Source organism: Rhinatrema bivittatum, chromosome 2 (assembly GCF_901001135.1).
Source record: "Rhinatrema bivittatum chromosome 2, aRhiBiv1.1, whole genome shotgun sequence".
Taxonomy (NCBI): Eukaryota; Metazoa; Chordata; class Amphibia; order Gymnophiona; family Rhinatrematidae; genus Rhinatrema; species Rhinatrema bivittatum.
This window is the reverse complement of record NC_042616.1, coordinates 68,101,086-68,116,523: the sequence shown is the minus strand read 5'-3', so window position 1 is coordinate 68,116,523 and position 15,438 is coordinate 68,101,086.

Genomic DNA, 15,438 nt, shown 5'->3' with positions numbered 1-15,438 from the left:
CTGGGCAGGGAAGTGACTGGGGTGTGTGTGAGAGACAAAGACTGGGCAGGGAGGTGACTGGGGTGTGTGTGAGAGACAGGGTTTGGGCAGGGAGGTGACGGGTGTGTGAGAGAGACAGAGTCTGGGCAGGGAGGTGACTGGGGTGTGTGTGAGAGACAGTCTGGGCAGGGAGGTGACGGGTGTGTGTGAGAGACAGGGTTTGGGCAGGGAGGTGACGGGTGTGTGAGAGAGACAGAGTCTGGGCAGGGAGGTGACTGGGGTGTGTGTGAGAGACAGAGTCTGGGCAGGGAGGTGACTGGGGTGTGTGTGAGAGACGGGGTTTGGGCAGGGAGGTGACGGGTGTGTGTGAGAGACAGAGTCTGGGCAGGGAGGTGACTGGGGTGTGTGTGAGAGACAGAGTCTGGGCAGGGAGGTGGCGGGTGTGTGTGAGAGACAGAGTCTGGGCAGGGAGGTGACTGGGGTGTGTGTGAGAGACAGTGTCTGGGCAGGGAGGTGACTGGGGTGTGTGTGAGAGACAGAGTCTGGGCAGGGAGGTGACTGGGGTGTGTGTGTGAGAGACGGGGTTTGGGCAGGGAGGTGATGGGTGTGTGTGAGAGATAGAGACTGATTGTAGGGTTTTATTGGTGTGTGTGTGTGTGTGCAGGGCCGGTGCTTCTATTAGGCAAACTAGGCGGTGGCCTAGGGCACCACAATTTTGGGAGGTTGCAAACTCCCACCAGCACAAGAGGTCCTGCCACAAATCCAAACCCAGGGGCACTGTGCCGGAGCTGCTGCCAATAGGTAATCCAGGGGAGGGGTTGCATTTCTGAAGGTTCGCCTAGGGTGCCAAATACTCTTGCACCGGCCCTGTGTGTGTGACTTGTGGGCCCTAAAGAAGAGGACCGTAAGGACAGAGCTTCAGCAGCTGCTGCTGCTCCTGATCTGTGCTTTCAAGGGAAAGGAGTAGGAAAGTTGCTGGAGATGGTAAGTAAAGGTGGCATTTTAAGTTTATTTTTTTTGATTAACTGCCATTTTAATTATTGAGTATTATGTGATGTGTCTGCTGTTTTGAAATATTTTATTGATATTTGGACAATTTTTAATAATTTTTATGAGATTTGTTGGATGTTATTCTGTTCATCAGCTGTTTTGAAACATTTATTAATATAGTTTTACAGTTATTTCTGTGTGGGGCTCTATAGCAGCTTGGCTTGTTCTGTTTTCCTAATAGGAGGTGTATTAGTGTTTAGGACCTGGCTAAGCCTGCTGGCTGCTGTATCTTTAAAACTAGCCCATGCTTCTCTGTAAATCCTGTGGTAGGTAAAGAAAATAAATTAAATTTTCATTTAACCTGAAATGTTGGCTCAGGTAAATATAATTTGATCCTTCTAGATGACTCAAAATAGCCCTTCTGAGTTTCTAAATAAACCACAAAGTACAGGGGGTTTCGGGGGCCTCAGACTCCTTGCTGGCTCTCCAGCTCATCTCCCCATCTGGAATTTGCAGATTTATAAATGTCTGTCTATACTTCATAAGCACCAGGACCCCCGCTGGACCACCAGGGACTCCTGACCCCTCCAAGACTTGCCAAAAGTCCCTGGTGGTCCAGCGGGGGTCCTGGAGCAATCTCCTGCACTCGGGCCGTTGGCTGCCAGTATTCAAAATGGCACCGACAGCCTTTGCCCTTACTATGTCACAGGGCCTACCGGTGCCATTGGTCACATGGTAGGAGCACAAAATGGTGCCGGCCGTCCATTGCTCCTACCATGTGACAGGGGCCGACTAATGGCACCGTTTCGTGACCCCACGAATACAATGAATATGGCATATACGTTGCGGATTGCCAAAACGAATGCACAACCCTAACTAGAACACATTATGGCACTTTCCATCTCACTCCTAGCCAAACGTCATACCAGCACTTTTTTATTTGGGGATGGGGAAAATTGGGATTGCGTTAATTTTTATGAATTTTTTTGAGCAGGTGTTAGAACTGGGAACCAAGAGATGTAAACTCAAAGCCTTCTTTCTCCTATTGATACACTAACATTGGGCAAGTCACAGACTCTTTCATGGAGTCACTTATTTATAGACTGTAAGATCAATGGGACAAGGACACATTCTCGCTCTATGTAATTTGCTGTAAAGTTCCCTGTTTCAGAGCACTGTAGAAATTCTATACTACTAATGTTGCAACTAGCTCATTAGGGTACATACACTCACATATACGCGCGCACACACACACACACACACACATACACGACACACATGCATACACACACACACACACACACACACACACACATAAGCATGGCCTGATATTTAGTGCCATTTAATTGTTTAATTGTTTAAATTTAGACATAGTTGGCTAAGTGGCTTAACTTTTTATCAGACTATATAGTTAACCGGCTAAGTAAGCGGCAGGATGGCGGCATTCCAGGGTTGGGAAATTTATCTGGCTAATTTGCCCATATAAAATGATATTCAGCATTATCCAGCTTAGGCCTAGAGTGATCAAATTGCTATAAACATAGTAGAAATAGCGCCAGCGCTAAAAAAATGTGCGTGGTTAGGCTAATTTCCAGTGTATCACATCATACAGGAAATGATTACGTTACATGTAGCATCGGTGTGTTGCATATCATTTTGTGCAGCACGCTATGATTTGTGCGTGGCATGTTTTTTTTCTGGTTTATATGTACCAGCTTCCTGCAGCTGCCTCTTTGAGGTTGTGTCAGGTGTTTTGCAAGAGGAGAGGAGAGTAGGTGAGTTCTTGGTTGGAGTTTAGTGGATTTAGTGGATAGCGATTTCTTAGTGAGTTGTCTTGTCTTCTGTTCTCATCTGTTCCCTTAACCTTTGTCTCTTGTCTTTATCTGTGTTTGGAAGTTTTTGTTGTCAGTTTGTCTTTGTGCTTGGGTGAGGTGGAGTGGGGAGGAGGATTGGTGCGGTATGGTGATGAGGAGGAGGAAGAGTGGTGAGGCATGATGGTGAGGCATGATGGTGGGGTGGAGGAGTAGTTGTGAAGAGGAGTATTGAGGCATAGTGGTGTTGAGGAGTGGAGAGGATGGAGTATGAGAGGCAGGGGGAGAGGACAGAGGAGAGGCATGAGGAGAGAAGAGGAGGAGGAAGGAGTGAGGAGAGGAGAGGGAGGGTGAGGGCAGGAGTACTAGGGGAAGGAGAAGGAGTATGATTTGTAGTAGAGACAGAGACAGGAGTAGAGACAGAGAAGGGGAAGTAATAGGAGGAGGTGGGAGAGGGAAGAGGATAGGCAGTTGAGTCCAGTGGGAGAAAGACGACAGACTAGAGATAGACAGAGGGAAAAGGAGATAGTAGGGCAAGTGCAGGAAGTGGAGGAATAGAGGGGAAAGGAGAGTGGGAGCAAGAGTCAGGAAAGGGAGGAGACCTCTCTGGAAGTGGAAGTGGCACTCTTTTCAGGCAGCCAAGCAAGCAGGACACGTTCATCTGAGGACATTGAAGTTCATCCCAGAGGACAACAAGATGATCATTGCTGGGATCCTGGAACATTATGCCATGCTGTTTGACAACTGTGTGGTCAAGGCCTCGAGGGCATCCAAGGTTCAGATCTGATGCACCATCACCCAGGCTATCTCAAGGCGCAGCAGTGTGAGATGCAGTGGGGAGCAGGTGGCCCACAGGTGCTGGGACATAAAGGCCCAGTTGACGACAACAAGTATATCTGGCAGACAGGCAGAGAAGCCCATTGTCTGATTGTCTGATTGTCCTCACTCCCATGGAGGAGCGCCTCATCCAACAGCTGGGACCGGTTATGTTTGAGGGCATGGTTGAGCGGCTGGACACCATGCAGCAAGAGCCAGTAAGTTCACCTCATCTGTAGATGGTAAGACTGCCATAGTTGTGCACGTCATTTGGCATAAGATACTCACATTGACAGAAATGCAAAGTGCACAACTCATGCCAAATGGTCCATGTATGTACCTCTTAGCTTTGGGACTTATGTCTTCTTCTTCTTTGATTCCTCAACTTTCACACAGGATTCTGCTGGTCCCAGTCATCAAGCCCTAAGGACAGCAGTAAAGCCCCAGAGAATGCAGTGAAGAGCTAGGGATCACCCGTGCAGCAGCACTTTTCCATGCCCTCTTGCTTATCGACAGGCAGACGCAGTTCAGCAAAGAGGAGGAGGAGGAGCAGCAGTAGCCTCTTCAGCACAGCCAGATCCTGCAAGCCCTTGGCTCAGAAAGCCAGTTCTGGCACCAGCTCCTGCATCAGCACTAGCACCGATCGAGGCCTCAAAGCACAAGAAGCTGGACCAGCTGGAAAGGAGCCATCTATGCACCTGCACCACATAAGGGCAGAGCTAGTGTGCTTGAGGAAGGCTCTGAATGGGCAGACCCAGTCCCTGCATGACTAGATAGCAGCCCCCAAACAAGCTCGCACCATAGTGACTACCTCAATCAATTACCTCACCAGCATCCTCACCCAGATTCTCCAAAGAATGCTGGAGCCTCCACCCCCCCAGAATCCCAAGACTCCGCACCATATAGCAGTCCCCAGCCTGAGAGATGACCCAGGGATAGGCCCCCCCAAAGACATGGCATCCCCAAGTGGTAAGCCAGAGTATGGCAAAGGGCCATGAAGGTTAGCAACTGCTGCCCTGTAATGCCTAAAAATAAAACTGGTTGACCAAGCCTGGCAGGGGCCCTGGAGAGAGTTCCTGTATGGACTAGATGGAAGAAGACTGCTGCGCCTGTCCTAACTACAGAGTTCCTATGCCGATTAGATGAAAGAAGACTGCTGGGTCTGTTCTGACTACAGAGTTCCTGTGCTGGCTAGATGATGGGGATGGTCTCCTGAGTGCCAGTTTGTCCTGCTGTCTACTTCTAATACCTTCCTCAAGGCTCTGCCCATACTCCAGCCTCCTTGATGCCATATCCAGTCACAATCCAGCTACAGTCTCTTTTCATCATGTCTCATCTCCTACTCCTGCTGCGGTCATCTCATCTCATCTCATGCTGCTGCTGTCTCCATGCTGCTGTGTCTTCTCCTGGGGCTCCTGCCTCCATGCTGTGCTCCCTGGTCCTGGCCCTCAGCCTCCATACTATGCTGTCCAGTCCTGGTCCTGCTGCCTGCTACTTAATCTTTGTTGCCTTGACCTTTAGCCTTGCTCCCCTTTGAGTGCACTCTTTCATCATGAACTGTCTAGGGTCTTCACTTGAACTCTTCTGCCTTGGCCTTTAGGATCCCCCCCCCCCCACTCCCTTTCCCTTTTGAGTGCATTCTTTCAACATAAGATCAAAATCGTAGAGCAAGCTCAAAATCATAGAAAGACATGATTTAATGGAACACAGACAACATGGATTTACCCAAGGGAAGACTTGCCTAACAAATCAGCTTCATTTTTTTGAAGGGGTTAATAAACATGTGGATAAAGGTGAACCAGTAGATGTAGTGTATTTGGATTTTCAGAAGGCGTTTGACAAAGTCCCTCATGAGAGGCTTCTAAGAAAACTAAAAAGTCATGGGATAGGAGGCAATGTCCTTTCATGGATTACAAACTGGTTAAAAGACAGGAAACAGGGAGTAGGATTAAATGGTCAATTTTCTCAGTGGAAAAGGGTAAACAGAGGAGTGCCTCAGGGATCTGAACTTGGACCTGTGCTTTTCAATATATATATAAATTATCTGGAAAGGAATACGATGAGTGAGGTTATCAAATTTGCGAACGATACAAAATTATTGAGAGTAGTTAAATCACAAGCAGAATGTGATACATTACAGGAGGACCTAGTAAGACTGGAAGATTGGGCATCCAAATGGCAGATTAAATTTAATGTGGACAAGTACAAGGTGTTGCATTTAGGGAAAAATAACCCTTGCTGTAGTTACACGATGTTAGGTTCCATATTAGGAACTACCACCCAGGAAAAAGATCTAGGCATCATACTTTAAAATTGTCAGCTCAGTGTGCTGCCGCAGTCAAAAAAGCAAACAGAATGTTAGGAATTATTAGGAAGGGAATGGTTAATAAAACGTAAAATGTCATAATGCCTCTGTATTGTTCCATAGTGAGACCGCACCTTGAATACTGGGTACAATTCTGGTCGCCACATCTCAAAAAAGATTTAGTTGCGATGGAGAAGGTACAGATAAGGGCAACCAAAATGATAAAGGGGATGGAACAGCTCCCCTATGAGGAAAGGCTGAAGAGGTTAGGGCTGTTCAGCTTGGAGAAGAGACGGCTGAGGGGTGATATGATAGAGGTCTTTAAGATCATGAGAGGTCTTGAATAACTAGATGTGAATCGGTTATTTACACTTTCAGATAATAGAAGGACTAGGGAACATTCCATGAAGTTAGCAAGTAGCACATTTAAGCAGAGAAAATTCTTTTTCACTCCATGCACAATTAAGCTCTGGAATTTGTTGCCAGAGGATGTGGTTAGTGCAGTTAGAGTAGCTGGGTTCAAAAAAAAGGTTTGGGTAGGTTCTTGGAGGAGAAGTCCATTAACTGCTATTAATCAAGTTTACTTAGGGAATAGCCACTGCCATTAATTGAATCAGTAGTCACTAACCAACCTCTTTCCCTTTTCAAAAATACACCAGAAGGCGTCGCACATCAAACAGAAGAAGCTTTGAATAAGTTTACTGCCATGCTGTGAAACCCTGTATAGGACACAGTATATTCTCCCATAGTCCCTGAAGCAGGCACATTGTGCCGAAACATGGCCCGTATCGGACGCGCAGCTCCGTACCCATGAGACACTACTAGAGGCGACGACCCTGATAAGTATGAAATAAAACAGTAGTGGGACGGAAAAGCAGCAGGGGAGAAGGGATTTTAAGAAAAATTGAAATATTACAAAAAAAGTAACTTTAGAGACATTGTTCAACTTAATAAAAGAATAATAGACGGAGGCTAAGGAGAGGATAACTGGAAATCGGTTACCCTCATTGAATAACCTCCGTACAAGATTACCACCAAACAAGCATTCCCTTGTATGTTACAGTTGGTGTATTAATTGAATCAGTAGCATGGGATCTTCTTGGTGTTTGGATAATTGCCAGGTTTGCCAGGTTCTTGTTGCCTGGTTTGGCCTCTGTTAGAAACAGGATGCTGGGCTTGATGGACCCTTGGTCTGACCCAGTATGGCATGTTCTTATGTTCTTATAGACTGTCTGTGGCCTTCACGAACTCTGCTGCCTTGGCCTTTAGGCTATCCCCCCTTTGAATGTGCTCTTTCAAAATGGATGTCTGGGAGCTTTTTGTTTACATCACATAGTTGTGCTGCTATCAGCTCTAACATGAAAGCTGTACGGTAGCTATTGGGATGCCACTTCAGCTTTCTAATATCTTTGCTGTAATCTTGATTGTGGAAAAGGATAAAATGCTAGTTCTGTATAGAGATGTGCATTCTTTTATCAGAAATTAGGCAATTTCATTTTTTAAGATGGTGCGGGCCGTCCATTGCTCCTACCATGTGACAGGGGGCCGGCCAATGGCACCGATAGCCCCTGTCACATGGTAAGGGTAAAGGGCCACCGGCGCCATTTTGTTTACTGGCAGCCAAAGTCCCGAGAGCGGGAGATCACTCCAGGGACCCCTGCTGGACCACCAGGTACTTTTGGAAAGTTTTCGGGGGTCAGGAGGGTGGGGGATTGTAAATAATTAGATTTAAAAGGTCAGGGTGGTTTGGTTTTTTTTTTCGGCTCGGGACAACTGAAAACAAAAACCGTCCGGACCGAAATCGGAACCGATTCCGGCACCTGATTCACATCTCTAGTACATAGGCAGGCATGTGTGTGAGATGGGCAGTAGCTAGGTAGTGTTCATCTCCATACGCAGCCCGGTGAAATAGGTGTAGAAATGTTTGCCTAGAGGTGCAGTAGCTATGTCATCACTTTGTTGGCGACCAATCAGTTGTCCAGCTATGTGAAGGTCCTAGTGCACTTCTTACAAACCATTGGCCTATAACATTTTATGTATCAGCTCTGACCGAACAATGGCCCTTCTCTCTGGCTCTGGCACCGAATGCTATCATGACATAAGTGTTCAGTCACAGGGCTACTTGAAAATTACATAAAGCCCTATGTTTGTTTTATCTCTAGGGAGCATAAATATACAGCTGCAGGTGTACAGGAAAGAGAATATAGAGTTTACATGTAAAGCTTGTGTGATGTTAAGGGCATGTTACACTAATCACCCCACAAGACTTTACATTGGGACCCTTACTGGGTCCTCACTCCACCTAAAAGGCAATCTTGTCAAAACCCTTTTTAGATTCCACACTAAACAAAATGTCTTCTACTTGCTTGCTGCTCTAACACCATGTCAGCAGCTGTGTGACAACTGAGGAGTTGTGAGGGAGTTGTGTAGGTTATACAAACCCCTGTACTGGCCTGGCATGTAGATCTGTATAATACCTGTTCATTAAGGCTGATAGCTAGCGAACAAGTATTAGACAGATCCATATGCCAGGCCAGTACAGGGGAGGCAGCCAGTCTGTGAAGGTCTGCCTGCTACCATGCAACAGAAGGCTTCCTAGCTGTCTGCTCTTGGGCTGTGGGGTTTATCTAACCTATACAACTTCTCAGTTGTCACACAGCTGACACTGTGTTAGAGGAGCCAGCAAGTTATCAGAGGTGCATAATGCACAGGTTGTGTAGAGGACAAGTGAAGCTAGGAAAACTGGCTGCTAAACCTGCCCTCTAAAATCAACCGCAGAACGTGCTACCACTTCTATGTGTGCACACAAAATATATCGAGCTACATATGGCAGCATCTTTGTAGGTATAACCCCCCAGCGTGTACATCAGGTAGAATAAAGCGCACAAAATGTGGCCTGGTGTGGCAGCCTCTATGTGGAATATCCAGGATCTGTTCTACAGAGAGGAGGGTAAGAAGGCCATGGTCTTGAAAAATGGAATCTCTAATCGGAGTGCTAGCAGGCCTCAAGCAATCCATGCCTCCCCCCCTCCCCAAAAAACAGCAAATCCTCTCTGGCAGCTGAAGCTCTTGGAACCAGGCCCACTGCAAGTACTAGGAGAAAGAGCATCAGGGTTCAAGGGGTGGAAGGGGTATACCATAGGCAGATAGCTACTCATCCAGAAATGTGACACACCAAAACCTGAGATCTGTTGTTGTCAAGTTTCACATTCCTCCCCCCCTCCAACACAAGTAATAAACAGTGTGAGCTGTAGTTGGAATGTTCTTTGAGTAAGCGTGAGGCCATTTTCTCCCCATACAATACAATTGTATCTCTGAGGCACCAGTTATAAACAGTGGAAGCATAAGATCATTTGTGGAAAGACAGTGCAAAATGGATGCACACTCACTACATGCTCTGGGATATACATAGGAGTGGTAATGGAGGGAATAACGAGGCAAAACATCACCCCCAGACACAGCTGTAGACCAAGGCTAACACAACATGTCACTCATTCAGATGCACGCAGGCACACATATGTGCTGGCTCTTTTTTGGGGCCAGACTACCTCCAGATGTTTGTGCACTACCCATGGTCAATGAGTATGTTGCAGGCATCTCCGTAATCCTACATCATTGATGCCTCTGGCTGCCTGATCCCTAACTCATAATGAGGAGAGAAGATTAGGTGCACCTGCCAGCATGACAGACATCTGTGAGAAGCCTATATGATAAGCACTATACTGTCATGGGTCCCTCAAGTCCTCAGATGGCAGGAAATGCTTGTCTTGCAAGAGACCAACACAGAAAGCGCATAAGCCATCATTCCAACCACATGCCACCTCTGGGAGCAGTTGCCCCATATATTCAGCACAGTGATAGGTTTCTGAATGAAGCAGGTTATAGGCCCCTGAGGTCATCAGCTGATAACAGCTTCTCTACCCTTTAAACTATTCACAGAGCTGATGATTGAAAGTCTATCAGCAGACCTGCCCTGTTCCCCACTAACTGCAAAAGTGACTAAAACCACATGAGACACAGCCTATAGGACAGCAAGGGCCTCCAACCATAAACCCTCTAAACTTTGAAATGGGCCATTCTGCAAGCTGTTCGGCCCAGGAGTCATCAGTCTATGTGCTTTATGGGTGGCCACAGATAGCATAAGGACTGATACTAGCTCTCACCACAGGTCATATCTTCAATGATTTCCAACACGGACCAATATCATCCCCTCCCCTAGCAAAGAAGAACCAGGCACAAATTGCAGTCATGTGGTACCTTGAAAAACCCATTGAGGTTATAGGCATAGACCCATTGACATACTGGGAACACAAGGTCATGGTCTGGCTGGACCTGGCTAAGGTGATCCAGTATTTCATTTCCTGCCTACCCATCAGCATGCCATGTGAATGGGTATTTTCAATGGCAGGGACATTCTGAGTCTATATCATTCATGGCTGGCACCAGAGTTAATGGAAATGTTGGTCTTCTTTAAATCAAGCTTCCTTTGCTGGTAGGGTTGCCAAATTTTCCATGGAGCAGGACAGGACACTTGGGGGGGAAGGGGCAGGAGGCTGGCCACAGCCATCCCCCCTTTTTCCCTTTTAAATTGAGCATAGAGTTTTTCCTAGGTAGATTCTGGGGCTTAGTTTGACTCTCCTCTTCCTCTGTGACTCCCAAGAGGACAGAGTGAAGTAGAAACAATTGCTACACAGCTGTGGGAGAGGCAGAGGAGGAGGAGGAAAGTCAACCGAGCCCCAAAAACAGGCAGGTGAGTGGAGCACTGCCAGGCTGCCACCACTGATTGGCCCCTGGTCTTGACTGTCCGGGTTTTACAGTGTCTGGTTAACCTTGTAACTGGACACAGTAGAACAGGCTGCAAAACCGGGCTGTCCGGTCGAAAACCGGGCAGTTGGTCACCCTATTTGCTGGGTTTCCCTGAATTTCCATGTTAGTAGCAGGAGGACTAAGTGCACAGTTACACTGAACCAGTGCCCTCATTTTGGTCTCAGTGCTTTGCTGTTGGGCCACTGTTGCTGGCTGGCCTGTACCTCCTGCTCTGCCTCTCTCCTGGATATGCTGAGATGTTTTGCCACCCCAACAAAAAAGCGAAAACTTCCTTGCCCCTCTCTGGATACCTTGGAATCTTAGAGCCTGGCTACTGCTGTTGCTTGCCACAGATCCTGTTCCCCATGCCTTGCTTCTCTTCTGGCTTACTGCCTTGCTGTGTTGTTTGACCAATGTTGCTGCATAGTCTGCTTCTCTCTCTTGGTTCAGTGCCTTTCTGTGCTGATGCTACTTGTCTTGCTGTATTACCCTTCACTCAGTGTCTGGGAATGTTAATGCCAGTCTTCTTGCTGCCTCACTCATCACTCTATGCCTGGGGGTGTTGATGCCACTCTTGTTGATGTGTTACCCTTCACTCAAGGTCTTGGGATATTAAGAACATAAGAACATAAGAAATTGCCATACTGGGTCAGACCAAGGGTCCATCAAGCCCAGCATCCTGTTTCCAACAGTGGTCAATCCAGGCTACAAGTACCTGGCAAGTACCCAAAAACTAAGTATATCCCATGCTACTGATACCAGTAATAGCAGTGACTATTTTCTAAGTCAAATTTTAACTAATAGATCTGATGCCAGTAATAGCAGTGGCTATTCTCTAACAGGCCGATACAGTAAAAATCGTGAGAGAGCGGGCGAGCACCCGTTCTCCCGGCACGCGCACAGGCCACTCTCCTGTGCACGTGATTCAGAAAAAAAAATTGTTCAAATTAGGGCTTGTGGTAAAAAGAGGCGCTAGGGACACTAGCGTGTCCCTAGCGCCTCTTTTTTGACAGGAGCGGCAGTTGTCAGCGAGTTTGACAGCCGACGCTCAATTTTGCCGGCATCGGTTCTCAAGCCCGCTGACAGCCACAGGTTCGGAAACCATACGCCGGCAAAATTGAGCGCCTGGTTTTTAACCCGCAAGCCAATTTTAAATTTTTTAAAATTATTTTTAACTTTTGGGACCTCCGACTTAATATCGTCATGATATTAAGTCGGAGGGTGCACAGGAAAACAGTTTTTACTGCTTTTCTGTGCACTTTCCCGGTGCCGGCAGAAATTAACACCTACCTTTGGGTAGGCGCTAATTTCTGAAAGTAAAATGTGCGGCTTGGCTGCACATTTTACTTAGTGAATCATGCGGGAATAACTAATAGGGCCAACAACATGCATTTGCATGCATTTGCATGTTGCGGGTGCTATTAGTTTCGGGGGGGTTGGACGTGCGTTTTCGACGCGCTATTACCCCTTACTGAATAAGGGGTAAAGCTAGTGCGTCCAAATGCGGGATAACAGTGCGCTCCACCAGAGCGCACTGTACTGTATCGGCCTGACAGTCAACTTGATTAATAGCAGTTAATGGACTTCTCCTACAAGAACTTATACAAACCTTTTTTAAACCCAGCTACACTAACTGCATTAACCATATCCTCTGACAACAAATTTCAGAGCTTAATGGTGTGTTGAGTAAAAGTTAATTTTCTCCAATTAGTTTTAAATGTGCTACTTTCTAACTTCATGGTGTGCCTCCTAGTCCTTCTATTAATGGATTTCTCCTCCAAGAACCTATCCAAACCTTTTTTAAACCCAGCTACACTAACTGCACTAATCACATCCCCTGGTAACAAATTCCAGAGTTTAATTGTGCGTTGAGTGAAAAAGAATTTTATCCTATTAGTTTTAAATGTGCTACATGCTGACTTCATATAATGCCCCCTAGTTCTTCTATTATCCAAAAGAGTAAATAACCGATTCACATTTAACCATTCTAGACCTCTCATGATTTTAAAGACTTCTGTTGTGAGCTGAAAGAAACACTTAATACTGACAAGCTCACAAGAGAAAACTCCTTTTATTATAAGATATCTTATAAGAAGCAATGAGTAGAGTATAGGGTTACCAACTTTTCTGCTGACTACAGCTGGACCCTGGAGGTTGGGGGAGAGGAGGGTCTTCTTCCTTATTTATATATAAGGCAGATCCAGTCACTTGGAATTCATATGACATTAGACCTACTGTTATGTATGTTGGTGTGGTCTTGGCGCTCAGAAAGCCATAAGTAAACTAAAATACAATATAATAAACTTCCCATATCAAAACAGCATTAATTGCCAGTAATTAAACATTAACTAGAAGCATCGCTAGGTATTTATTTAAAAAATCTGGGGCACCCTTGCATTCCCCCTCCCTCCGAGATTTTTACAACTCAACAATCACAATCAACAGCTCCTCTTCCCCCTCATCCTGTCAGAGAATAATCCTGCAAAACAATAGAGCAAATATACCATACCATACCACATTATCAGGCTCGAAGAGTAACCACTCTACCTATTTATTTAGTTATTTATTTATTTAAAAGCTTTTATAGACCGGTATTCATGTGAACATCATATCGGTTTACATGGAACTTGAAACAATAGTACATTGAACAGGGTGCAATAAAACTGGGAGGGGGGGGGGATCAACAAAGTCAGATAGGAACATTGCAGATATAACTTGATAATAAGTTGATAATAATTGCACAGTGGGATTAACTCAGAAAGGGGATACAAAGTTTGCATGGCATATTACAAATATAACTTGCTGAAAAAGAGGTAAATGTTCAAGGGCATACAGGGATGGGGGGAGGGGATGAGGGTGTGGTGGACCACTATTCAGGGAATGTCTGTATAAATAAGGGGGGCAAGGCGCTTATTCCGGGAAGGCCTGCTTAAAAAGCCAAGTCTTTAGGTTTTTTTTTAAAATTTTGTGTGCATGGCTCAAGACGAAGGTCTGGCGGCATGGAGTGGGTCCTGCAATCGAGAGGGCTCGCTCTTCCATGGAGAGCAGGCGGAAAGTCTTGGGGGAGGGGGTGTGTAGGGTACCTTTGTATGCTATTCTAGTGGGGCGATTGGATGAATGGAGATGGAGGGAATTGCCAAGCCAATTTATATTGCAGTTGTGCATGGTTTTGTGTATAATTGAGAGATTTTGGTAGAGGATACGGGAGGATATCGGGAGCCAGTGGAGTTCCTTGAGGAAAGGGGTGATGTGATCTGATTTGCAGGTATTAGTGTTCTGGCTGCGGCGTTTTGCAACATTTGAAGTGGTTTGATGGTGGAGTCAGGGAGGCCTAGTAGTAAGGAATTACAGTAGTCAATTTTTGACAAGATAGTGGCCTGAAGGACTGTGCGGAAGTCATTGAAATGGAGAAGAGGCTTCAGATTTTTAAGGACATGGAGTTTGAAGTAGGAATCCCTTACGGTTGTGTTGATAATTCTTTTTAAGTTAAGTTGGTTATCAAGGGTGACGCCGAGACTTCGAACATTTTCCTGGAATGAGGTCGCGGGGGGGGGGGGGGGGGGGATTGTCGCTAGGGAAGGGCACAGTGTTATTGGGTGCTGAAATGATGATGAGTTTGGTTTTCGTGGTGTTCAATGCAAAGTGGAGGTTGTTTAGTAGTTGGTTTATCGTGCTGAGGCAGTTTTCCCAGGTCTTGAAAGACTTGGAGAGGGATTACTGGATGGGGATGAGGATTTGAACATCATCCGCGTAGATAAAGTGAGGGAGGCCAAGATCTGAGAGGAGTTGGCAGAGGGGAAGTAGATATATGTTAAAGAAGGTGGATGAGAAGGAGGACCCATGAAAAAGCAACACTGCAATTCTTATAACAGGCCCTAGAACAGGAATATAACTCATTCTGTAAAAAGAAAACAAGCTAGACTGTTATAGATTCCTACACAGATTCTACACACTAGCAGAATAACCCTGCTCTTGGTCAACAGACCTTCACCAAACACAGAATAAGTGCCCACAAATTAGAAAGAGAAACATACAGTTAAAAACTGAAATTGAAACCTGAAAAGCTTGATTATACATGCAGAAATCAATTTCCTCCTTTACCGAGTAAAACACAAAGCTATGAGAAACATATATTCCAAAGTCGACATATTCCAGTCATGAAACTAAAAATAAAATGCTTTTCTTTTCTTTACCTTTGTTGTCTGGACACTTTCAAATAATAGAAAGACTAAGGGGCACTCCATGAAGTTAGCAAATAGCACATTTAAAACTAATTGGAGAAAATTCTTTTTTACGCAACACACAATTAAGCTCTGCAATTTGTTGTTAGTGGATGTGGTTAGTGCAGTTATGGAAGCTGGGTTGAAAAAGGTTTGGATAAATTCTTGTAGAAGTCCATTAACTGCTATTAATCAAGTTGACTTAGGGGTAGATTTTCAAAGGGTTACGCGCGTAACCCTGAAAACCTGCCGCACATGTTATAAAATCGGGTGTACATTTGTGCGCGCCGGGTAGCACGCACAAATGAGAAGTATGATTTATTCTTGTACTAATGTTAGGCTTTTGCATACTGTGTTAACTCGCTGATGTATGAGTAAATAGGAGATAACTCTGCAGATATGGTGGCAGAAAAAATCAGGGTTGATAAAAGAGAATTTAGAGAATTAATTGAAAGTATGAACCTTTTTGAAATGATTCATATTGGTGTGGAAAGGGATTTGCTATGAAAAT